General features: G+C 37.1%; 1 protein-coding gene and 1 long non-coding RNA gene across 8 annotated transcripts in view; one reads left to right on the forward strand and one right to left on the reverse strand.

Moving 5' to 3' along the window:
• The window catches only part of LOC117575875 (sex determination protein fruitless), a 108,824-nt gene that overhangs the window by 42,201 nt on the left and 40,839 nt on the right, over nucleotides 1-25,784 (forward strand). The window lies entirely within an intron of this gene.
• LOC127566178 (uncharacterized) lies at nucleotides 11,047-25,366 on the reverse strand. Its single transcript, XR_007955453.1, has 3 exons — nucleotides 24,967-25,366; nucleotides 11,498-11,771; nucleotides 11,047-11,425 (listed from the first exon to the last, which is right to left on the reverse strand). It is a non-coding gene; the product is annotated as an uncharacterized LOC127566178 (long non-coding RNA).

A 25,784-nucleotide genomic window follows, 5' to 3' on the forward strand; every position in this document is an offset into this window, starting at 1 on the left:
CCGGCAAGTGGCCCGCATGACACCAAACCGAGCTTGGCTAATAAATTGGATTTCAGCAGCACTAACTTCATTCGAAGCCATTAAAGTTGAGCATTGGGTTTGGTTTTAGTTTGAGTTTGTTGTGTTCGAGCGTAAAAGTCATCTGCCCGCGCCCATATGGTCAAAGTCAAATTGGTTTGGTTGCTGGCTGCTAAAATCGTTGCCAAATCAATTCCAATTTAGTCAACGGCTTTTGAAGGACAAATACAATGCGATAGCTTTTCTGACTATGGTTATGTGGGGTTTTAGCTGCTGTTGCTGCTGCTGTTGTTGCTGCTTGTTGTTAATGTCAGTTGAATAGGAGCAGCTCGTTGTGTTGTTGACGACGTCATCAATTTAAAATAGATGAAAATACGCAATGCATGCTAATTGAATAATTTGGATTGTGGCACCTACAACAACTACCGATTTTTTATATTGCTAATTTAGTTGTTTTGTCACTGCTGTTGTTGTTTTTGTTGTTGTTACAGCTGTTGCAACAGATATTTTGACAGGTTTCATTGCGCAGGCGTGCAGTTTGCTCTTGCTGTAGCTGTTGCTGTTGTGGGTGGCAGCAACATCGTCAGCAAGATGTTTGTTTAATCAATGCAAATGCACATTTTTGGTCAATTGTGCGCAATGTAATTTATAGCATTTAAAATGCTTAGTTTTTTTTTGTTTTTGTTGCTTTTGCTTTTCGCTGTGATTAAAACAAATGGCAAAGCATTTCAAATGATGTCATCCTGCAGCTGCTGTTGCTGCTTCGTTTGCTTCGGTTGCTGCTGCGTATCTGTGACAGACATGCAGGGTCAGGTTAAAGTTGAATCATTTGTTTATTTCGCAACACGATTTTTCTTTTAGCACACATTGATATGCCAAATGCAATAACAACAACAATAACTACAGCAATTGCCTGCTAATTAATTGAAAGCCATTTTATCGCGCACAAAAGCCGACTTGGCAATCAATTTTACAGACAATAATAACAAACAACACTTTACACAGGCAAAGTAAGTGAGTTAAGACTGGCAACAATAGGCTCCAATAACGGCTGCAATGTGCAATATGAGCAGCAATCATCAGTGGCAGCTTCTAACTGCTGTTTTGTTAGCATTTCAAACACGCCCCAAAAAACAAAAGTAACAAAAGTATAAAAAAAAAACGGGCACAGGCTCGCCCCAGACAAAGTCCTCTAAAGCAACCACAATGAAATGCCAGACAACAGCTTGAAATTTTGCGAGATTCTTTTGGCGTTTTCAGTTTTCAGTTTCGTTTTTTTTTTTTGTTAGCCATCGCCTGTTTGGCTCTTAACTGTTGGTTGCTGGCTGTTAGCTGTTGTTGCTTACAACAAATAAACTGCTTTTAACCTTGAGCCGTGCGCATTTAGTTTGTAAGTCACGTCTAAGTCGCCATCGCTGCTCAAAAGGTTTGACACTCAAACGCGACGCGACGCAACGATGACGCCAACGCCAGCAGCAACAGCAGCGGCAGCAGCAACCACAACAACAACAACATCAGCAGCAGCGGCGCATGCGCTCTTTTTTTTGGCCATCGGGCTGCGACTGCGGCTTCAACTTCGCTTGTTAGCTTGCTCTTTTTTCTTTTTTAATTTTTATTTTATTTCTTGTTGCCATTTTTGCAAAATTTTTGGCGTGCTTCGTTTCTACCCTTTTGCCTTGTTCTTGTTGTCAAGTGTATGTGTTTGTGTGTGTGCGTGTGTATTTCTCTTCTTTTTTTGTGGTAGTATTTTTGGAACTTGTAAAGTTGCTGCGCCGCTTGACCAATTTGAGTTTGAGTTTTGCACGCCACTAAAAAAGGTTAAAACATGTTTTTTTGAACTAGGTTTTCCAGTTGTTTCTAATGGCCTGCTATATTTATCGGGACCCAGGGGGTAGCCTCGAGCTGAAGAGTGTGTGGCGGTGTGCCATGCTCTGATGTGCCATGTGCCTCAGGTATAGGTTATGTAATGCCAACATGTCGTCTTGCCTTTGTCTATTCGCGAAGTTCAGCAAAATTTCGAGATTAATTGCCGATATCAGGTTTAACATGAAAAACATTCCCATCAAATTTGCTAAACTCTTAATGAGAATATATTTTCAAAATGTTATATATTTGATCCTTTTCGAGAAGACTGATTAACCAATATTATATTCTAAAATTGTTAAAAAAAACTCTTTTATATAATTTTTATTATATTCATATTATATTCATATATATTCCTTCAATCTCTTTTACTTATTATATATATTTATTACTCTTTTACATTTTATTATATTCATATATTTGTTTAAAGATTTTTATTAATTAATTCATTCAAAACACTCGTCAAACATTCGTTATGATTACCTCTAATTTATATTTTATTTTATTATATTTATTTAGTCAATCAAACACTCTTCAAATTCTACCATCAATTTTTAATGGGAAAGATAAAGGAACTATAAAAATGTATTGATTATTGACATAGCTTTTTTTATTGCAAAATTTCTTTATTTGTATTACTATTTATTTTATATATTTATTCATTCATTCAAACACTCCTCAAGGAAATAGAATCTAAAAAAGTGTATTTATTTATTACATATTTAGTTGAAGTAGTTTATTTATCCTCTGAAGAGGGGGAAATAATATATTACTATTATTAAAAAGTGCTGACAGTATATATTTATAATTAGAATCTATCAGTAAGAGCATTAAATATTTGCCTTGCTTTGCCATTCATTGTCATTATCTTGAATGAATTCCCAGGGAGATAAGAAACATAAATACGTAATAATAAATTTGGGCAATAAAAAAAATCTTTTCATTTTGTTTATTTATTTATTTATTTTTGTTCGTCTTTCGATTATCAATAATTGTCTTACTTTTATGAATATTATTATTCGATTTATTTAATTGTACTTTATGTGCTTACACATTTCACTTAGCTAAACACGCGCGCTTCCATTTGTTTAATCCACATCATTATTCGCATTTGCACACACACACACACACACACACACACACACACACAACGAACCAATAGCAAGTATTAAATATCTAGCGTGGCAGGGCGAGAACAAGGGATAAAGAAAGAGGCAGAAAGAGAGAGAGAGATGCATTGGTATTGGTTTTGAGTTTGCTAAAAATTTAACAAAATATACATCAATAAAAAATTAAAAGAGCACAACAAAAATGAAGAAACAAACATCGAATAAAATACAATTTAACAGAGAAAAAAAGAAGAAAAATAATATAAACATTTTTATGTAGTTGTTGGTGGCGTATGCAAACACACATACAGACACTACATGTGTGTGTTGTTAGCTATTTCGGGTTTTTTTTAAGTGTATTCAGTTACACACACACACACACACATACATACTCGTACGCATGCCTTTGGTGTGCCTGTGTGTGAACTTTAAATTAGACGAAACACGACAGCGGCAGCGGCGGAGGCAGCAGCAGCCCATGCGAGCAGACCCTAATAAATTTCGCATACTTTGCGAATTTATGCTGAGAGAGCAACAACAGCAACAACAACAAGCACTACAACGACAACCAACGACAGTTGTTGCTCGCTGCCGAGCAGCAGCAGCAGCCAAGCCCAAAGCGACGTCGCGTTGTCTAATGGCGTCGCTGTTGGCGTTGACGCTGACGCTGACGTCGAAGTTGACGTTGACGTAAACGTTAGCGTTAACGTTGACTGCATTTGCCAACGCTTTAGCTGCTCATTTGGCGTTTTGTGATCTTCTTTTGCTTCTTCGCTTCGTATTCAAGGACAAGTGGCCGAAGTCGGCTCTGAGTTTTGCCTGCCTGTGTTTTGCTGCTCTGTGATGTGCCTTCTTCTGCCTGCTGCTCTGTTTTTGGAACAGACCCGACACATACACACACACACTCATACAATTATACTTACATACAACACTTATTATGTATTGCTTAGCTCCTATTCGCTTGTTGTTTATTTTGCTACGGTCAAAGGAAGCTTCACATGGAGCTTAGAATCTGGTATCCACTGTGAAGTGGGGACTGTAAATAACTTGCAAAATAAATATGATGTAATCTCTCCCTTTTGTGTATTTCACATTTCACATTTCGCAAACGCTTTTTGCACCTTTCTTATCGTGCTGATTACTTAAACGCTTTAGGCATGAATGAATGGTGCGGCATTAGTTAGTTAGTCACACGTACTAGCTCAACTAACTTCAAATTAAGTGAGTTTCATTTCATTTATTGTTTGCGTATCTTAAAGAAACAGCAACTAAAGACAACAACTCTCAAAGAAGCCCAAGAGAAAGAAAGATGGAAAGAAAGAAGACAAAAACACAGTTTTGATTTCGCCTTTAGTCATTTCATGATGCTCTCTTTTTTGGTTGCTTGCCTTTTTTTTTGTTTATTGTTTTGTTGTATTTCTTCCTCTTCTTCGTTTTTGCTTACTTTTATATTCACTCTTTTTTTTCTGTGCGCTTAATTTTTGCATGCACGTTTCGGCGCTGACCTTGAAATTTTTTCTTTTGCTTTTTACGTTTTATTTGCTGCTGCTGCTGCTGCTGTTGTAGTTGTTGTTGTTGTAGTGACTCGTGTGTTGTTGTTGTTGTTGTCGACGCTGTTGCTGCTGCTGCTCTTGCTGCCTCTGCTGTTACTGTTGTTTATTTTAATTTTATATTTTTTATATTACGTTACTCCGGCTGCTAAAAGCTGAAGAGGAAGCAATATTCAAAAAATACAGGCAGGCGATTATAACACATAAAAAACAAGTAAGAGTGCATTACGCATTACTTCACGACTAACAGATGCCCTGTAAACAATTTAACAAAAATTATTGAATTAATGTAAATTTTAAATGATAAAAGTTTAAACGAAACCTTTAACTCAATTATTTCTTTTACTTATCTTTATATCTACTATCAAATTCATCAAAAGTTTTTTATTTAAACCAATAGTTTTTCAACTGTTTTATAATTTAATATTATGAAGATGAACAAGAACTTCAAATAAATAATTAAATTTATTTATTTACAATATACATACATATCATATCAAGATACCTTTTGTTTTCCAGCAAATAATATTCATCAAACTCAATACCTTTAGATTAATACTCATGAGTCATTAATTTGCCAAAAAAAAAAAATACAAAACTCACTTTTTCCAGACTTTCGGGTTACAGGGTATCAAGAACTTGACATGCGCACGCATTGCTGTTGAATCTTATAATTATTTATTATACGTATAATGTATATGCATTTTAATTTAGTTGCCTTTGTATTTTAATGAGAATTTCTAAAACTGGCGTTAGCCATGTGGCATTTAATCTACTAAATTGGCCTGGTAATTATATTAATTCACTTAATATTACCTTTTTTTCATCTAAATCAGCTCATTGTATGGCAATTTATGATATAATACACGTAATACATTGTCCTTATGGGTCAACCAAAAAAAATTAGATTAACAAATCAAGTTGGTTAACTAATTCCAACGAAATATTTCGTACGTCATACATTTATATGACTTTGATTATTTGCATATATAAATGTAGATATTATTGTTCTATTCTTGATTAGAATGAACAAATATATAAACCGTTGCCTTTTGCAGCTCATTAAAAATTGTCGCCAACTTTTGCACCTGTCGCATCGGCTGCCACCTTCAAAAAACACATTTTTACTGACAATGCGGCCAACATTGTGGCAACTAAAACACACACACAAGCACACACAAACACGGATAGAACAACACACATATACTCAAATATTAGACTGAAATTGAAAGTGTCACCGTGGCTTGTTTTTGTGTGCTTTGTAATTTTGTAGACATCTTGCGTTTAATTTAGTTTTTAATTTTCAATATATATACTATGAATACATACGTACGTATGTATGTACAACAATATTTTGAAAATTCGTTTTGTATTTATTTTGATGTGTGTGCTTTCGCGTTACTTGTGCACAATTTTGTGTGATTATTAATTTGACCCAATTTCGCTGACAGCTGAAAAGTCGGCAAATATTGTGTAGATGGCCAACACTCTTTGGGGCTATCTATCTTTAACAGCACGATGATCATGCTTATGATGCTGCTGATGATGATGATGAGTTGTAGGCCTCAGCGAAGCAAAGGTGTTGTTTATACCCTCGAGCAATTAGGCAAACGCAGCATGTGGTGTCGAACCACAAATAAATATGGGTCATTATATCATATACAACTAATTTCAAGTATTTATAACACTCTTTTAAATAATTAGCTAAAGGGTATTCGAGATGTGCTGCTGCATATTGTGTAATTTTGTAATATGTTTGCAGGCATTTCGTCAGTCAAGAGTCATTCAAAGATATTTGGTAATTTGTCAAATGAGCCGCGAGTTCGCGTTCAGCTTCATCATCCAACTGACAGTTTTGTGACAGTTGCTGTGACAGGACTTTCCGCATTATTAGCCAGCTTCAGCACACTATATTTGCATATGTGCATATGAAAGCGATAACTAAAAGATGCCAATTGCCAATAGTCGATTGTCGATTGCATTTCGGAGTGCCGAAAGATGAAAGTGCTTCAAATGCAAGGCAGCTGTTAATTCTGCCAATTATCCAATGTGTCAATTGGTTGGCTGTTGTCAATTGTCGCTGTTCGAGATGTGCTAATAAATTATTTTAATTGGAATATCAGCACAAGAGAAAGAGAAAGAGAGAGAGAGAGTGCGAGTGCGAGAGACTAACACACTTGTACAACGATGCGTATAATTAATTTCGCAGATTGCGCATACGCCACGTAAAGTGTAAGCAAGTGCAAAGCAAAGGCTGCAATTTATCATTTGACTTGTGCAAAAATCTGCATGTCTGCACCAATTACAAATTAAATACATCAACCAGCTAGAGAAGCTTCAGCGATGCAGCAGACAAAAGATGCCACAAAATTAACTTGTCCCAAAGCAAAAACTAAGTGCCGGACTTGGCACTTGGCACATCGGGCACCAGGCATCAGGCATCAGGCAACGGGCCAACGTGTTGCCTCGGTGCAATATTTGGTTTGACAGAACGAGTGCAGAAAGCGAAGGCGTTGTTGGCGTTGCGGTCTATGCTGCCCAAAAGGCGGCCCCGCCTCCTCAGCTCCTGCTGTAAAATGTTTTGTGCTGTAAATAATCGCATTCTCGTCAAATGGCAAAACATGTTGGCCATTTAATTGGGTTTGTTTTTATATTTTTTTTTTGTGAGGCACTGGAGCCCACGCATGAGAAATAGCTAAATGAAAAGCTGCCTCTCATAAAGATGCACAAATTATGTCTTATTAAGTGTGAAGAGTCGGACCCCGAGTCCGAGTCCGAGCGAACCACTTGGCTGCATTTGTCATACGTGTTTTGCCTGTCGCAGCAAATTATGCAAAAGGCAAATAAAAACAAGTAAGAAAGTTACAGTCGAGTGTGCTCGACTGTGAGATACCCGCTACCCATTTTTAATAAAGGCAAAATATTGCGGTATCATTTTGAAAATATACCGAAAATACTAATAAATACTAAAAATATACCAAATGGTATGTTTGGTTTATCGATATAGTACACCATTCAAAATATACCATAGACGGCACAATGTGCCAGATTGTCGGCCAAAGCAAGTAAGTAGTAAGTAAGTAGGCGTTTTCACCATACAAAAGTATTTCTTTAATAACTTCCACAATTTGTATCTGATCGCAACCAAATTTTCAGGAACCATAACTACTATAGTAATTATTGTATGTACCGAAATTCACAACTTTAACTTTAGCTTTAAAATTACGCTTGTTATTCGATTTTTTTGATTTGCGGGGGCGGAAGTGGGCGTGGCAAAATTTGAAACAAACTTGATCTGCGTGCAAACATAACAAATGCTGTCGAAAAAAAATTATAGCTCTATCTCTTATAGTCTCTGAGATCTAGGTGTTCATACGGACAGACGGACGGACACACAGACACACAGACACACAGACGGACAGACGGACATGGCTAGATCGTCTCGGCTGTTGACGCCGATCAAGAATATATATACTTTATAGGGTCGGAGATGCCTCCTTCTGCCTGTTACATACATTTCCTGCCGGCACAAAGTTATAATACCCTTCTACCCTATGGGTAGCGGGTATAAAAAACTATAAATGCGATATATAAATATTTTGGCCCAGAGCGCAACATTTGTAAACATATATTTCGAGGGGCTGTCAGAGACGCTCAGATGACTTCCAAGTTTCGGTTTCAGTTCCAGCCCGACGCATTTGCTCCGGGCGTTTGCTCGTTAATTGCACCGGAAGTCCCGTCATCACAAATTTGTTTTCGAGCGCATGCAGAATGAATATTATTATTATTATTATTATGATTATTTATTTACTTATTTTGTTGTGTTATTTATTTACGTACGCGAATTTATGTGTGTGTGTGTGTATGTGTATGTGTGTGCACATTTATTATTGTTAATGCTTTTTGCGCCAACCAATTAAATGCTGCTTCTGCTGTTGTGTGTGGTCAAGAAATCAAACAAAAGTAAAACTTGAATATTACTTTTCGCATGAGGTTCGCATATAAATCTTTGTGAGCCCATGAATCACAATGCCAATGCGAACGAATACTTCTTCTTTTTTTTGCTGTCCCAACCCATAGATATATAGATATACATATGTATTCTGAAACATTCCTCGACAACTTTGCATAATCCTCAGCGTTGTCAACTTAGCGCCGCCTTTGTGATCTCTCCCAGACTGGGCGTGCTTCGCCTTGTGCCTTATGCCTTGTGCCTTGTGCGTTATGCCTTGTGTCGTCTGGACACTTTCGCATCCAAATTAATTGAGTCATGCCAGACACCCACAAATCACACACACACACATCACACACACAGAGGTATAGAAGATGCTTTTGGCGTTAGTTGGCTACCCCAAAAAACATGAGTCAGTGTTCAAGTCGGAATTGCTGCGCATCGGTAAGCCACCTTACAAGCTATCTCCAAAATATTTTGCGTCGCTGCAAGTGTGCAACTTGTGGCAACTCAAGCTGCCAAACAATGCGAAAATGTGGCAAATATGCAAGTTAGCAAATCAAAACATAGCAACGAAGGCAACCGCAACCCAAAGACAAGTTTTGCTCCAGCTCTTCTCTTCGTGTCACACACGCCATGCCACATTCTGTGGCACAATGCAATGCAAGGTAGATTTTTGGCAGTGTGAAATGTGAATGCCGGAGAAAGTTGTCGTCGTCGCACTTGCCAAAATATGTATTTTCAATTCTTTTGTTTTGTTTCCTATTATATTTATTTTACAATCCAAATTTATACACTCGCAACATTTTGCTGTTGCATTCAATTTTCAATACAGAGGCTAAGAATTGCATTATTTCTTTTTTTTAAAAGAAAAAGAAGTCTGTTGAAGTTGCATTTTATATTTATTTAAAGTTAAGAAAATATAGAAATATAATTCTTTATCTTTAAAACAGCAACATCAAAACAACTTTTAAATAAAAGTACACTTAATTCTTGATTAAATTGTATTTTAACCAATTAAAAATATTACCTTTTCAAACCAAATTTATATAATTTAAGTATTCTATAAATATGCTTTCAAATTCAAATAGAGATTGCATTTTATATTAAGTTGAGCAAATATTGAAATATATTAATGTATTCCTAAAACAATAAAAACACTCCGAAATAAAAGTAAACATATTTACATAATTGAATTATATTTATTATATTATTTTTGTATTATTTTAACAGATTAATTGAAACTTTCCATAAATATGCTTCTGAATTCAAATAAAGCCTGTTGTACTGACCTTTTGCGGCAAACAAACACAAAATTTACAAGTCGGCTTATGTTGTAGTAAAGTTAATTATGCGCTTGTAACAACAACAAATTAGCAACAAAGTATTTGCCAAGGCTAGACTCAAGCTCAACTCAACTTGGCTCGACTCAACTCGACTTGACTAAACTTGACTTTACTTGGCTCTATCGGACATACTACAGACAATCGGAGGCAAATTTCTTGTAAATTATAATACAAAAACAAATTGAAAAACCAATTTCGCATGCGTCAAAGTGCGACCGCAGAGAAATAAAATAGTAACAACAGCAACACCAACAACAACAACTGTAAAATGGGCCTGCTAGCCCATTAGGTATTCAAATGCTTACAACGCGAATAGCGAATGGCGAATTGCTTGAATAGCGGGAGGAAGATGTCGTGGGCAAGGCAAGGGGCGGGTAATCGCGGGGCTTCGTCGAACGCCCTTTACCTTGCTGACATACATTTTATGCTAAATAGCCGACGGCGAAACGGACGGGATATGAAGAGCTTCAATGTTGTTGTTGTTGTTGCTGTTGCTGTTGTTGTTGTTGCTGCTGTTGTTGGTGAATTCATTTGTGCTGGTTATGTCAGTGGGTCTAGTGGATCTGTTGTCTTCGACCCACTAATTTGGCAATAAAGTAAACGGTGAATATATTTTTTGTCTGTTTTGTTTGTAACCTTCAAAAAAAAAAAACTCCAAACAACAACAAAAACAACAACAGCGAAGTACACGCGCATTTACATTTGAGACAAAACAACTTTTGAGCAAAACTTTTTCAAGCATATTAACATTTTGTGCTTCTTCAAAATTAACTTTGTTTTATGTTTGTCAGATATTTTATGTTACACATTGATTGCCTGATATCTGGAGCATAGAATGAATGCATAAATTAATCAATTTATAATTATATTATAATTTGATATCGGCTAAAGATGAAACGATGAATTTTTTAAATGGGTAAAGGTAATTTTTATGACCGAGAAAAATGCTGAATTTGGCGTTTCAAAAGAAAATTATAAAAAATAATAAGAACAATTTCGTTGAACAAAAAAAAAGTTGAAAGACACAATTTAAATGAAGTACGTATACTTAATATTAATAGGGTAGGTTGAGTAGAATTTTATATTTCGTTTCATATTTTTTTAATTATTATACAATTCTCATTTATATGAAATTGTGTTATACATACATAACTTAAATAAAAATAAGAATTATAAAAGTAATAAAAATAAATAACTTTGTTGCCCGGGTATAACTGCTTCGATGCCAAAAATCAAACAAAATTCTTATCATTTTTTTTGTTACTTTTCGTATAGTGTAAATAATTCTTTTTTGTGCCAAGTTAAAATCGCTTACAAGCGCCAACAAACTTGGCTCGCAACATTAAAAAATCATTTCTGCTGATTTGTTTAAACAAAACTTTTGCACTGCGCTTTTTATTGTTGACTCAGCTGGTGGGGCTGGGGCCAAGCTGGAAGCTCTCAGCTTACAATGTTGGACCCACTGGCGCCAACAGCCAACACAGCCAACTACAACAGCGGGGCTGCCCTCTTGAAGGCCCCGCAACACATAAGCGCCAGCAGCAACCACAGCAGAAAATAGCAAATGGCAAATGGCAAAACGCAAAACTGCAATCAAAAATAAACACATAAAATAACCAAAAAATAATTCAACTTACTCCAAAACGTGTTGCCACTTACAATGCTTTACAGCAATAACGAAAGCCGCTAAAGTGCTGTAATGGGCCCGCTTAGTTGGCCCATAAAATGTTGTTCAACAGTTTTTTGCTGGCCAACTGTTTTCTATACTACATACATATGTATATTGTATTTGTTTTCGCATATGTTATGACTCTGCAGACATTTAAGGACTTGTTCGAGTTAACGAGCTAGTTGCGAGTTTATCTGAGCGTGATCTTGACTTCTTATCAATATGGCCGCAGGATGCAATTCCGCAAACTGCAATTTAATTTATCTGAAATTGGAATTAAACAACATTTGGTAATGGTTCAATTAACTCTCAAAGAGATTTGTATTTCCGAATAGATTTGAATCATTTTAAGCATATTTTAAATAGCTGTAATTTAACTATGTTTTTTTTATTTTGTTTGTCAAACAAGTTTTGTTTCTTTGTTTTTTTGATTTGTTTTTGCTGTTTCCATTTGGTGTTCTGTGCAAAAGGCCAGCGGACCGTGCAGTTTGGTCGAGTCGACGACTTCCATTTCGGTTCCCGAACTACTCTTAATCACTTCCCCCTCCTCGTCTCCCCTGGCAGTTGCTGCTGCGTTTTTGGTCGCGTTGCATGCGCGTGTTCTAATGCGAAATTAATTCAACATGTTTTGTTTTTTATTATTTTATTTTGCCAACGTATGTAATTTTTGTTTTCTGTGTTGTCGGTTTTGGCAAATTAAAATCTTGCAAAAAAGCAGAAACCCACAAAAATTCTATAGCTAATTTTACTACGACTAGTTAGTTAGTTAGTTAGCTAAATCGCAGCTGCTGCTGCAGTCAACTGGTTTCTGTTGTTTTTTATAGCCAAATATGCGATATCTTTTTTTCTTTGCGCTTTTTTTTTTTGAGGTTTATGTCTTGTTATGCGCTCGGTTGTCGTTAATGAACGAAGGTCAGTTTTATGCCGGTTCACTTTTCTGCGCAGCGGTCAAACACTGGCAATATGCATATTTTATAATATGCTAGCCAAATTGAATAGTTTCGATTTTGGTCATACTTGTATCAACGTGATCTTATGCGGGTGTGGAAGAAATATCATCAGCAATTTCATTACTTCCTTTATTCATTTCAGTTTGTGAAGCTAATTTATCACAAAAAAGTCTTTTCAATAGAAGAACATTTTTAAGGCAACATATTTGCAATATAATTTAATTCAAAAGCCATAAAAATCGATTTTTTATTTTTAAATATATTGAACAACATTAAAAAAACTACTAGTAATTTCGTAAATTTGTAATTTTTCATTTTTCAAACATATATCATAAATATACGAAAAATTATCGCAAAAATTCTACGTTTTGTAAATTTCCAATCAAATCTAGGAACAGATCATCTATAATAACATTCACAATTGTTTGGCTTACTTTTGTGTCATCATCATCAAAAATCTCTGATTTAATTTTTTACATTTTGCAATCAAAGAAAATTGAATTCTGAAACCAACAACCATACAATACATATCATATCTAGCTACAGATCATGTTCTGCGATCAGTTTGCTTAGCCCAGCTGCTTCGAAAGGGTTATCGATCTGGCTGTAAGCTGCAAGAACACGGCGAAAGCAGCTTTGCAGTCCAATAGTTGTACTTGAAAAAGCGGCAACGATCCACGTCGCCGCCTCCTGAGATATGGATATAGAGATATGGATAGATTTGGCTGAAAGCTCAGAGCGCAGAGCACTCTCAGTGCTCAGCCCAGTCACTGAACCGCCCCTTTCCGCAGTCGTTTGGCTTTTCCGTTGCCCCGGCGGCTCATGTGAAATGCAAACAGGCAATTAAATGGCGTTGCAAAAGGCGCAAAACTTTTCAATGCGCCGCAGTTGCAGTTGCAGTTGCAGTTGTTGCACTTGCCCAGGCCAAGCAACGTGTATGTGTGTGTATGTGTGTGTGTGTATGAGTGTGTGTGCGCATGCGTCCAGTTTTTACAGTTTTATTAACTGCATTTTTATCTAGCTGCAGCCAAACAACTCGCAGCAAACTGCACGAACTGGCTCTGAAAACTCCGGTGCATGGAGCGGAAAAAACATTGCCAATGTTGTTGCTGTTGCGGCTGCTTGCAGATGTTGTTGTTGTGTCTGTTGCTGTTGCTGCTGTGTTCGAATCGCACGAAATACCCTTTTGGCCAAGAATTTGCTTGAGCTTAAGGTACCCAAACAGGAGGAGGAGGAAGCTGCTTTGCCGCCTTGTTGCCGCACTTGTTTTCTGCCTTGCTGCAAACCAGTTGAGCGTCTAACTGTTCACCATGCCAGCCAAGCAGCCAGCCAGCCAGTTGGGGCAAGTGCAACAGCAACAGCAACAGCAATAGCCACAGCAAATGGCAGTCGTAGCTGGTCCGTTGGATCTTTGCTTATTACTTATAGAATTTATTTGGCCCACAACAAAACCAGGCAGCCAACACGACTGACTTGTAAAAAAAGAATATAAAAAAAAGAATAAAATAATGATAACTGCTGAATCGTAAAAAAAAGGTTGTGCACAACAAACAAAAAATATGCAACGAACTACAGGCATTTGTCTGCTCCTGGGCAGCAACAGCAGCGGAAATTGTTTGTCCTACAAATATTGTACAAAAAAAAAGAATACGAATAAATGGAGAAGAACAGAGCTTGTTGTTAGTTGTATTTGTTCTCATTGGAGGACTGGTTGTTGTAATAGAGATAGCGCTGCCAGGCACGGGCTGTTTTCCTTATAGGGGCAATCAGCCATCGACAACTTGGGGCCAATTCAGGTTGCAGCAACCACGGTTGCAGTTGCAGTTGCACTTCCAGTTGCAGTTGCAGTTGCAGTTACCGTTGCAATTGGCATATTTACCAAGGAATGTCAACAATTTCCTTTTAATAATTTGCCAGTCTGACGGGTTTTTAGGCCTTTCTATTATTTCTGAGTGTGTGTCTTTTTGTTGGCAACTCAATCAGTTGGCTATAAGGCAATTAATTAATTGGCCAAGCAGATGCTTAACCACAGAATGCTGAGGCACAAAGTGCTTTGGTTCAGGCTACTTGCCTCAAATCCGCGCTACCGTAACATTCAAAAGTCAATATTGAAACGAGGCTGTGGAAGCTGGCAAACAGCCGCCGGACCAACAGCAATGGCATCAGCAACGGCAGCAGCAGCTGTCACAGACACTTGGCCAACACACGCACACTCAAAGTTAGCGAGACAGGCACTTGGAGTGAAGCACTCTTAAAGTATGTATGTATATACATACCTGTGCACACTTTGGGAGTTGACTTTTGGCACCTAGTGTTTGGTGTTGGCCCATTTGGGGGGACTCTGCAGTTCTTGTAATACTCTGTGGAATTTCACACGACAATTTGCGAAAGACGCTTTTGCGAACATCGCATCGCTTTGACGACATTTCGTCAAGGAATTTCGCGAGATTTTTAAATGATTTAAGTCAACTATTTAAATTTGTTCAACAATTTTGATTTCTTTTAAAAGTAATGTTAGAAAACTTTTCCAGTTTTACATGATTTATGTTAACAATTGAAATACGTTCAACATTATTGAAACTGTGCAATTGCGAAGAATTCTTTTCGCTTAAACTGAATAGTAATTAATTTAAATTGAAAAAATATTGAAACTATGATATTTTTGTCTAATGATCATCTTGGAAATGTAATGAATTTACTTTGATAAATTTCTGTATTTTGAATACGCTTTGTAAATTTCACCATCATTACAACTGTGCAATTTTTGTCAAATAATCCTTTTGAATTTAAACTGAAGAGTAGCAAAAAGGATATAGATTTCTAAATGACTAAAGTAAACTGATCAAATTTGAACTGAATGCAAATAATAAACTACACTCATACTGAATAATAATGTATATGAAATTTCGGCAATAAATTCATTCATTTTAAATGACATTCACATTCAAATAATACCTTATTTCAATAGCAATTTTTAACATTGAATTGAGCTCAATTTTACTAAAGAATTTCTCAATATTTAATGACTTAAGAATACCATTTAAACTTCTTTAACATTACTGAACCTTTTGCATAGTTCAACTACTATTTGAAAGGAATATGTAATGAATATTCGTGTGATTCGCACAGTTGTTTTACACTATTCACTTGGTCTGCAATTAGGCAAATAGTTAACTTAGTATTTAATGTCAATCACATGCAATCGTCAATTAACACTGTGTGCTATGAAAAATTAACGAGGTGTCTAAGAAAATTGCACTACAACTGTTACTGAATATTTGAATGCAGAAAAGAATATTAAAAATTTATGACAATTTCTTATAGTTCAAGGCAGCCAACAATTAGGTAAAAATGCCAAGAAATTAAAATCTTGAGGTAGGGTATAAAATTTATGTAATCTTAGCCGGAAGTCATAGAATCTTTGCAGCTGTATTTGTGTTTGCCAAAGTAAAGTAGAGAGAAATTTTAAAGGCCAGCAATTGCCTGCTTCAGTTATGAAGACTGACTGACTGAAGACAAGGTGGGCAGACTTACTGCTAGGCTAGTTTATTAAGTGGGCCTGGCAGCGGCTTCCTGCTTTGCAATTGTCAAATGGCTGTGGATGGATTGAACTGGACTTGGGTTAGAACGGCAAGTTGCATGTTGTTGCTGCCACACTGTGAATGGGCTACAGAAGCTCGTCAGAGTTTTGACCGAAAATTGTTGTAATTTGCAAACCGTTTACACTCCAGCTTACAGCCTGGGCGTGCCTGCATCTGATACTATAATCGAAACACTTTAATGGACACTCGAGTGTACTACCTAATACTATATTGTAGACTAGTTATAAGAACACAAAACAAAATAAAATAAATGCTTGTTAGACTGCCCGTAGTGTGTGCGTGTGTGAATCGATGTATTGGCCAAAAGGACGCCAATTAAAATAGCTAACAACTTAGAGCATACTAAACAAACAATATACAGCTATAAATAAATATCGAAATAAAAATACTCAATAAACACACACACAACACAAAGCATCAACTAAAACATTCTAGTGTAAAATGCATTTAACACATTAGCAGCATTATAAAAAAATATATATATATATATACATATGATTTCATTTGAAATTCACCTTTTTCGTTCGTTAGCATTATTATTTAGACAAGTTTATTGTTGTTGTTGGCATCTCGACTAATAAATATTTTTCTCTATTTCTAGGTAAGTCAACTTGAATGCAATATTTACTACAATTTTTGTGTGTGAGGATCAATTCATAAATATTCAAAAGTTCGCAACAACAATTCAAACATATGCCCAGGTAATGTCATCTCAATATAATTAGTTACGTTTTTATTGAACTCTATGTAGATTTAATAGTAGTAGGGCAATCAACGAATCCACCCGAAAAAAAAACTTTACAGCATGAATAATTGAAATGTTTGTGTTGCACTTTCTGCAAAAGGGAACTTCACAAATATCACACTGTGCAACATTTTTTCTGCTACATTTTTTTTGCCAACATTCCACTTTGGCGCCTCGAACAGTGACCATAACCAAAACAGAAAAAAAATAAAAGTGGAAGGAAAAAGAGCAACCACAAAAAATGCCACAAGGGTAAATAACGACACAACTGAAGGGCAAAGAGAAGAAAATAAAAGAAATAAATAAAAAGTGACTGCAACAAGGGCAACAAGAGAGCAACGCTTAACCCGGTCGAGTGGCAAGTTGAGAGTGGCACGAGGCAGGCAGGGGAAACGGAAAGCACTTGCCGACAGAAAAGTAAAAGCGCAAAATTGTCATAAAAAAGCGCGTAATAAAGTGGACGCCTCTCTGGGCCACGCCCACAGCCTTAATTGCTGGTCAAATAATAGCTGTAATTTTGACTGCAATAAACTTTAATGCGCACAGATAAATTTTCGTTTAAGCAAATGTATACACGGCGTTTGTCTTTGGGGCAACGATACGCTTCGGCATTGCAAACTTGGGCTTTGGCTTCCCTCTTTTGCATCAGCATGAGCAACGGTCGAACGTTTTTGTCACGCTGCAGCCGTGCTACATTGCGTATGCGCAATTTTTTAATGTGTTGCATTTGCCTGTCATATTTCTTTAATGGTTGCCATTTTTTATGACTTCAGTTTTTCGTATAAATAAAGTGGTAAATGCAATTGCAACTTGCCACGGCTGCAACAACGTCTGCGGCAAGTGACGCGTGGGCCGCAAGCAGCGGCTAATAAAGTCATAAAGCAGCAGCAACAAATTAATTAAACAAATAAACAAGACACAGTTGCGAATGCATGAGGCTGCCTCAGAGATTTGAGATGCTGATGGAGACGTTGACGTAGACGAAGTTGCAGCCACGGCGCATAACTCAGCGCTCACAAAATCTATGCAAATCTGTTAAGTCGCATGATGTCAGAGGCCAAAAAAAAATAATACGAAATAAAAAACAAACAATTAAATATGCGGTAGTCAAGTGTAAGCGACTGCAAGAGACTCTGTAGATGTACAAAAAGATAGAAACTTGATTTTAGCTAATAGGCAAAAAATAATCTTCACTATTCTGAAATAATAAATATCGATTAGCAAATTTTTGAAGATTTATTGTAAATCTGAATAAAACAAAACGTAACATATTCTTATCAATATTTAATATTATTTGCCATTGAGAATTAGTCTAATTCACACTTTTTATACCCAAAAATTCCTTTATTTAATGAAGAATTGAATCTTATTTAAAAGTATCTAAATGGCAGTTCATTTCTCTTGGTTATTATTTCTAGTTTATTCAAATTCATTATAATATTAGACAGTATTTTATCTTTGTTATTTTTAATTTACTTAAATGCATTAAATTATATTTAAAACATAAATTGTCTTTTATTAGGAAGTAATATATTTTTGATAACATTAATTTACTTAAATTCTTGAATTATATTTTATAAAATTTTTTAAAATGTAGAATCCTTTTCTTTGCTTCAAACGAACTCGCATAGGATCGCATAATCTAGGTAGCTTTCATTTAAATACTTTCCAACACAGGGTATAAAATAGCTCCCAAAATAATGCACCCAAACGTTGCAGATGCAGCTAAGCTGCTGCCGCTGTGTGGGCTGTGTGTGCGCATCTGTCAGATACTTTAGCCATGTGGGGCGCGGGGATATTTACTCACCGTCGCTGTCACCTGCTCAAAAGATGGCTGCTCTAATGGCCTTTCGCTGCCCACGGTTGATCTGCTATCTGTGCAGCAACATGTTGTTGCAGCAACCGCCAGACACGCTGCATTAGTCATAAATGTGTCGTCCGTTGGCAGGGAAATGTTTGAGAGTTGTTGTTTCGCATATGCTTTGCTTTTTTGGGGGATCGCGTTGGCGAGCTTTTGGATCAGGCTGCCTTAGTTTAGCTCCTTTTTTTTTTTTTTTTTGGCTGGCATTGTTCTGCTTTTGTTCGGCTTTGGCTTTGGCTCGTGATTCGTAATAAAGTCAAGGAGAACTTAAGCTGACCAGGCAGCAACAGCAGCAGGCAGAGATCAAGCGACCGGTTTGCCGCAGCATGTTCGGGGCGTGGGTGTGCCACAAGCAGCAGCAGCGGCAGCGGCAGCCACAAACACCAATGAGTCTTGTTGGCCTAAACCGCACTGACGGATTGCTTTCTAATGGTTACCAAATGTAAACCGCCGCCGCCGCTGTTGCTGCTGCTGCTGCTGTCTAACCCTTTGCATAGTTTCTTGGCCAGCTATTTGGCGTTGGCGTGACCACAGCGAGGCCAATAAAGGCAGCAGGCACGAAGAACTGCCAACTACATATTGTAGTTGTTGTCGTTGTTATTGTTGTTGTTGCTATTTGCTTTTTGCTTGCATGAAAACGGTTAAATCGCCGCAGGCGCGTAACCTGTCTTGAGACCTTTTGCGCAAGTGCAAAAATTGGCCAAAGCCAGCATTTAACTGCGTCTCAGTCTCAGCCTCAGTCTCAGTCGCCGAGTCTCCGAATGAACCTCACTCAAAGTCCAAGTCGAACAGAGACCGTAATGTATCTGTGTCGTTCGGCTGCACATGGCCAGCACTTTGGCCACCACTTGGCCAGCCAGCACTTTGGGGCCGAAGCAGCATGCGATCGCCATATTTGGCTAAAATAAAATATACTGCATTTACCTTGCCATGTGGCCATTTTGGCTAGCCAAAATGCTATTGCATGCCACTTGACTTGCCGCTGCTTTACTCGTATTTGGTTAGACGTCGCCCTAGGCCCCAGCTTGAGACAGCAGCGTCTGTCTCAGTCTCAGTCTCAGTCAGAGTCTCAGTCTGTCTCAATCTCTCTGTCTGCCTGTTCCTCCTCCTGCCTGGCTCAAAACCCTTGCCTAAGCCGGTTTCTTTTGCATGTGCGCTCATAAATCCCAAAGAATGCTTATTTTCCCCCTCTTGCTGCGGCTTCTGCTGCTGCTGCTGCTGTTGTTGGTAATTCAAGCTCACATTTGACTTTTAACTTTGGGCCAGCCAAAATGTGCAACGTGGCAAACCAAAATCGGCTGCGGCCATTTTGGTCATATATGTTATATGTGTGTGCGTGTGTGTATGTGTGTGTGTGCCTAAATTGATTGAAATTTAGGCCAAGTGTGAGCTACGCATGGCTAACAACTCATATATCATTTTTATCTGCAATCTAACCGAGCAAGAACTCGTATTAATCGTTAAATCTGCAGTTCAACTAGGTTTTTAGTTAGTGCGTAGTTTTGACAAGTCTTTCGCTTAAAAATCTGAGTTAACTCGACAGCTGAAGCTTCTTGTAGTGCCTTTTATTATAGAACAACATTCAGAATACTGATCACACATTTAATCCTAAGTATTAAAAGAAATCTTAAGCTTGAGGAAAATATTGCGAAATCTGCTAACTAATTCAATGCCAAATATCAAGATAACATCTGAGTAAAACGCACAGTTTTTTTTTTTTTATCTTTTTTGCAGCGTTTTTTATTACAATAAAATATAAATTAAAAATTAAATTCATTTAAAAAAATTGGGTAAATATCTTGCATCTTTTTAACGATTCTTGCAGAGTCTCTTTATTAGAGAAAATAATCTGTGATTCCAAAAGAAATTTAGTTCTAAATATTATGTTAAAATCTTAGTGAACCAAACAGCTTGTTGAGGCTTTTAGTAGGGCATTTGATTTGAGAAGAATATTCATAATTTTACTTACAAATTTAATACTGAATTTGAAGTCAAAATATTAGAAAAAACCACAAAATTATAATTCTCAATGTTCTGTAAAGATCGGAGTTAGGGCGACACCTTGTTGCATCTTCCTGGCTTGTCTTTTATTACAATTATATTCTGAATTTACAATTCTTAACAATTAAATAGATTCTTATAACCACATGTTATTAAAAGAATGCGGAATTGGCTTTTCTTCAGACTAACAAAAACTAAAAACTAAGAAAAAAAAAGGCTTATTAGGTAGTTCAACCAAGCAAATCTAAACAAATCAAATTAAGGCCACACTTTAAGAATTAACGTGGCTTGTAAATATGTTTTAACGGTGCTGAAGTAATGCGCGACGTCAAAATCGCTGCAGCGTGCCATATGGCAACAAGCAGCAACAGAGAGCAAGAGGAAGAGCAAAAGAAAGAGAGAGAGAAATAATACGTATACGTATTTATGTAAAAATACAGTAAAGCTGTGATGCAGCCACAACAACACAAACACAAGTACGAAAACAAAAACAAAAACAATAAGAGAAACCAAAGCAAGCATATTATAAACAAACATAATCGCTGGCGCCACGACACGCTTCGTGGGTCAAAAGCGGTTGCAGTTGCAGTTTGCAGCGCCAAAAACAACAGCAACAATACCAACAACAAAAACAGCGACGGCTGGCCAAAAGCTGAGCGCAGAAAAAATGACGAAGAACGAACAACAACAAAAAAATAAAATAAAATAACAAAAGTAAAGAAAGAACTAAAGAATGAGTGGGGCTAAAAAAAAAAAACGAAAAAAAAAGCAGAGCTGCACATGCAACGTCAGCGGCAAACTGCAGCAGCAGCCAAAGAGGCAGCAAGCCAAGGGCCAAGGGGAGCGAAGAAACGAGAAGTGGCAGCAGAGTCTGTGAGGCAGTCAGTGGCACATTTTCTTTTACAGCTTTGCAAGGCGCAAAGGCAGCTGGCAATCCATCAATAAAATGAGCCCAGGCGCGTGCAAAGAATCAGCCAACAAGCCAATAAGCGTTGGCACAAGGGAGAGAAGAGAGTGGTAGAGGTTAAGGCGAGACTTAAAGGGGCAGCAAAACAGTGAGTAAGAGGAAGAGGGAGGTGGTAAGCAGGTGGAGTGGCGCGTCTGCAGATTTCTGGTGGCAGGGCAAGCGCATGGAGCACGTTATGACTGTGGGTTTTTCATGACTTTAGCTTGGCTGCACTTGACTGCTTGCCATCCTCGTTTCCTACTCATGTGAGTAAGCTATACCCTGTAAGCATAAAAATGGAAGAGTATGACTAAGGATAGCTTAGAGTATCTATAATATATTTATAGCTTATCTCAGAAAATTGTATGATTCATTTTAAAATATTTCAATAATTGAATAATATTTTAAATAAGTTAATGCGTATTTACAAGTCGTTCATACCCGCTACTTGTCTGCCAGTTGCCTTTTTTGCTGCTGCTGCTTCTGCAAGTACTTTGCGTTTATTATTATTATGATTATTATTTTTTTTTAGCAGACTGCCCTTGCAAACCCTTCAGTCGTCCCTTTCGCAGGCGAGCAAGCATACGCCCCGTTGTCCCGCCTCTCCACCTCTTCACCTGTCCGCCTGTTTGTGTTGCCGTCTGTCTGCTGCTAATGTGGCGCACTCATTCAATCAGCGGCAACAAGCAACTGCAAACAATAAACAACAACCTGACTGACTGACTGTGGCAAGCAGCGTGTGCAATCAACGCGCGCATCAACGTTGCATATTTCACATAGCACGCTCCATCCAGCCCCTGCCACGCCTCCATCCTCTCCTTGTTTGCAATTTGCTCTCTTTCCACACGTCATTCGCGCTTCGTCTGTGTATCTGTGTGTGTGTGTGTGTGTGTGTTTGCTCATCTCATGTTGCCACTTAACGGTTTTTCAGTATGCACCACTCGCCAGTAAGCAGCCGCAGTTAATTCCCAAGTAATTGGCTAAGCGTTTCGCTTGCGTTCAGATTGTGGCAGCAACGTCTGCTTGCTACTCGCTGCCTTTCTGCCACTAATGGGCAACCATATGACGGAGCAATAAATAATGCTCGCTCGCACGATGCTTAAATGATACGTGTGTGTGTGTGTGTTTGTGTCAGCTAATAAATACCCAATGATAATAAGAACAGCAGGTGATTATATCAGCAAATGAAAAATTACTGCTAAGTACAGACTTCCAATTTGAGCTTAATAAAGATTTTTCAAATACTCAATTCAATGACTGGAAGACATGATTTTGCCATTAATATCTAAATTATTAATTCCGAAATGAGTAAGCTGTATTTTCCACAATCTACTTTCTTTTTCATGCTGCTTTTATTATTTAAATAATTATTATACAACAATATAAATTTCATTTCCCTAAAATTATAAAAAAAAATCATAAGATGACATTGTGTTTCAAATATACTTTAACTTTTTCTTTGAAATCTAAAATACATTGAATGCTTATAGTATTTTATATACAAAAAAATATAAATCAAGTTTTATTAACTTTTTATTGAACGATTTTACTACTCGAATTATTGTATTCGAAAATTGTTAATATATTTTCTTTTTACTTTTCCTTTATAAATCAGGTTTCATTATTTAAATGATTTTACTATTCAAATTATTATACTAAAGTATTATCACTATATTGTCTTTAGCTTTTAATTTGATGTTGAATGCTTATGTTACTTAAATAAGTATTATACAAAAGTTCTGTAAATAGTTTCCAACTTTTCTATAAATCTCTAAAATATATTGAATTCTTACCACAAAAAATTATTTAAATATATTAACAATTAATTCTGAAAGTCTAAAGAGCATTGATCGCTTCTATCATGCATAAACAATGAATCATTTTTAAAATATTACAATCATATTATAACATTTTTCTAGCTAACAAATTTTGCGCAAATATTGGCAAACATTACTGAATATTGCTCTGCGCTTTATTTGCTTTCGATTGAATCAGTTTATTGGCCACACGTGCGCTTCAATGAGCCATTTTCCGTTGGTCATTGTCAGTTATTTAAGCCAAATGCCATAGAACAAACCCCCAAACGAAATGATTAAACTGCAAACTGTAGCGTAACCGAATGAAATCTCTCGAGTTCACATCTGTATTACTTATTTTTTTGTATTTGTGTTATTGTTGCAACTGTAGTTGTTGTTGTTATTGTTTGTGGCACGTGCCTGCACATCATCATTCATAAAGCGCAGTAACGATAACAGCAACAAAACCTGCAGCAAAAGATGCTGCAAGTGAATAAACAACACAACAAAGAATGCCAAGAAAGGAAATACTTGTTATGAAGTGCAAGACTTCAAAATACCCTACGTCACATTAAATTTCGTTATCAAGAGCAACAAAACTGGGTAACTTGGCTAATTGCCTGCCGACAGCCGCATAATTGAGAGTGCAACAAGTTGCCGAGCGAGTTGAGCTGAAACGTGTCAAAAGTGCAACAAAGAGCAAGCAAACAATTCCGCCTCCTCCGCAGCCAAAAAAGTCTCCGTCATTACATCCTGCCACACAGCAGGCGAGCAATGTTGCTGCTTTGTCTGTCTGCCGTTCTCTCTTTCTCTCGGTTCGTCAACGGCAGACAGATTAGCCGGCAACAATAAGAGCACAACAGCGCTCACGACTGAAGGTCGCACACTCAACGCTCTGATCATCATCAGCAGCAGCAACGGCATCATCATCATGGGAGATGGCGAAGTAAACTGACTCACGTTTTGCTCATTTGCGGTCGCCCCTTTCACCCCCCTTCCCCACAAAAGCAGCCTGCAGTCAGTCAGTCAAAACAAAAAATGAGAAAAAACACTCAATCATTCATTCACTCACTCACTCATTCAATTCAGTCAGTCATTCGCTCTTTGCTTGGCAATTTTCGCTCTACACTCTGGCGGGGTCAAGGTAAATCGTCACTTGATAATGATTACGTATACGTCGTGTGGCACTCACACCGGAGCGCAGCACATTTCTTGCGCTCCCAATTTATTGATCTTTTACAATTAGCATTTTTGTCCAATTCCAAAAAAAAAAAAAGACAAATCTTTAAATCGATTCGCAAAAAAAGCGAAAAAAAAATCACGCAAAAAATTATTTGCATTTTTCGTAGAGAGCTCGTAGTTTAATTTCACAGTTCAGTGCGCTTCGTGGCTTAGAGACGCGCCCATCTGCCCAAACGTATCTGCATCTATAGCTGTATTTGTATCTAGTATCTACATATGTAGTTTTTGTTTTTCGTCGTTGTTCACTTTCACATTTTACAAGCCACACGCAGCCATTTGGTTAGACAGACAACAGACAACAAGCCACAATACTCACCTCGTTTGTTTCGTTTTTCACTCTGTTTTATTTTGTTGGTGGGCAAACAAAAGGCAATAACAAGAGCAAACACATTTCAATGTTGCTCGCATTGTTGGCCAAAATGCAACCTTGGCTTTAAAAAACGGAAGTTCAATGCGGCGTCGCTTTTAGCTTTTTGGTTTACGGGTAATATCTTTGTTTTGAGCTACAGCGTAACGCTCCAAATGAAATATGTATTTTAATAGCTTTGTAAGTGAGCGCCGACAACCCTTACACGCATTTCCGTTTCCGCTCTGCGTTTCACTTTGACCGCAATGGAATGTTTCACTCGATGTTCCCATTAGCTTTAGCAAGAAGTATGTGAACTATTTACAAAACTTTAACATTTACAAATTTACTGCTTTAATTTCAAATCTTATTCAACCTGAACGAAAAAAAACAGAAATTTCAAAATAAATATAAAATAGTGTATTATTGATTCGTTATTGCTCAGATTTGTTGTGTGTACGAAATGCACTCGCTAATTAAATTACATTGACAGCTTGTGACATGTGTTCTTTACCGCACTTATTTATGGCATTCACTTTTTTATACACTTTACACTCCTCCACACTTTTTTTTGGCATTATTTATTGGCGAAATTCAAATGCGATTTAAATCAATTAAGTATATTTTCATATTTGCAAAAATTTTCCATAATGGCCCAAGCGCGACTACAAAACGAAACAGCGAAAATGCGCATAAATAATAAATGATTTTTATTGGCGGGCAATTGAGAAATCTTTTGCAATGACAATTCAATTGAAATGACATTAAAGTCCATATATTTACAAGCG

This window comes from Drosophila albomicans, chromosome 2R (assembly GCF_009650485.2).
Source record: "Drosophila albomicans strain 15112-1751.03 chromosome 2R, ASM965048v2, whole genome shotgun sequence".
Classification (NCBI taxonomy): domain Eukaryota; kingdom Metazoa; phylum Arthropoda; class Insecta; order Diptera; family Drosophilidae; genus Drosophila; species Drosophila albomicans.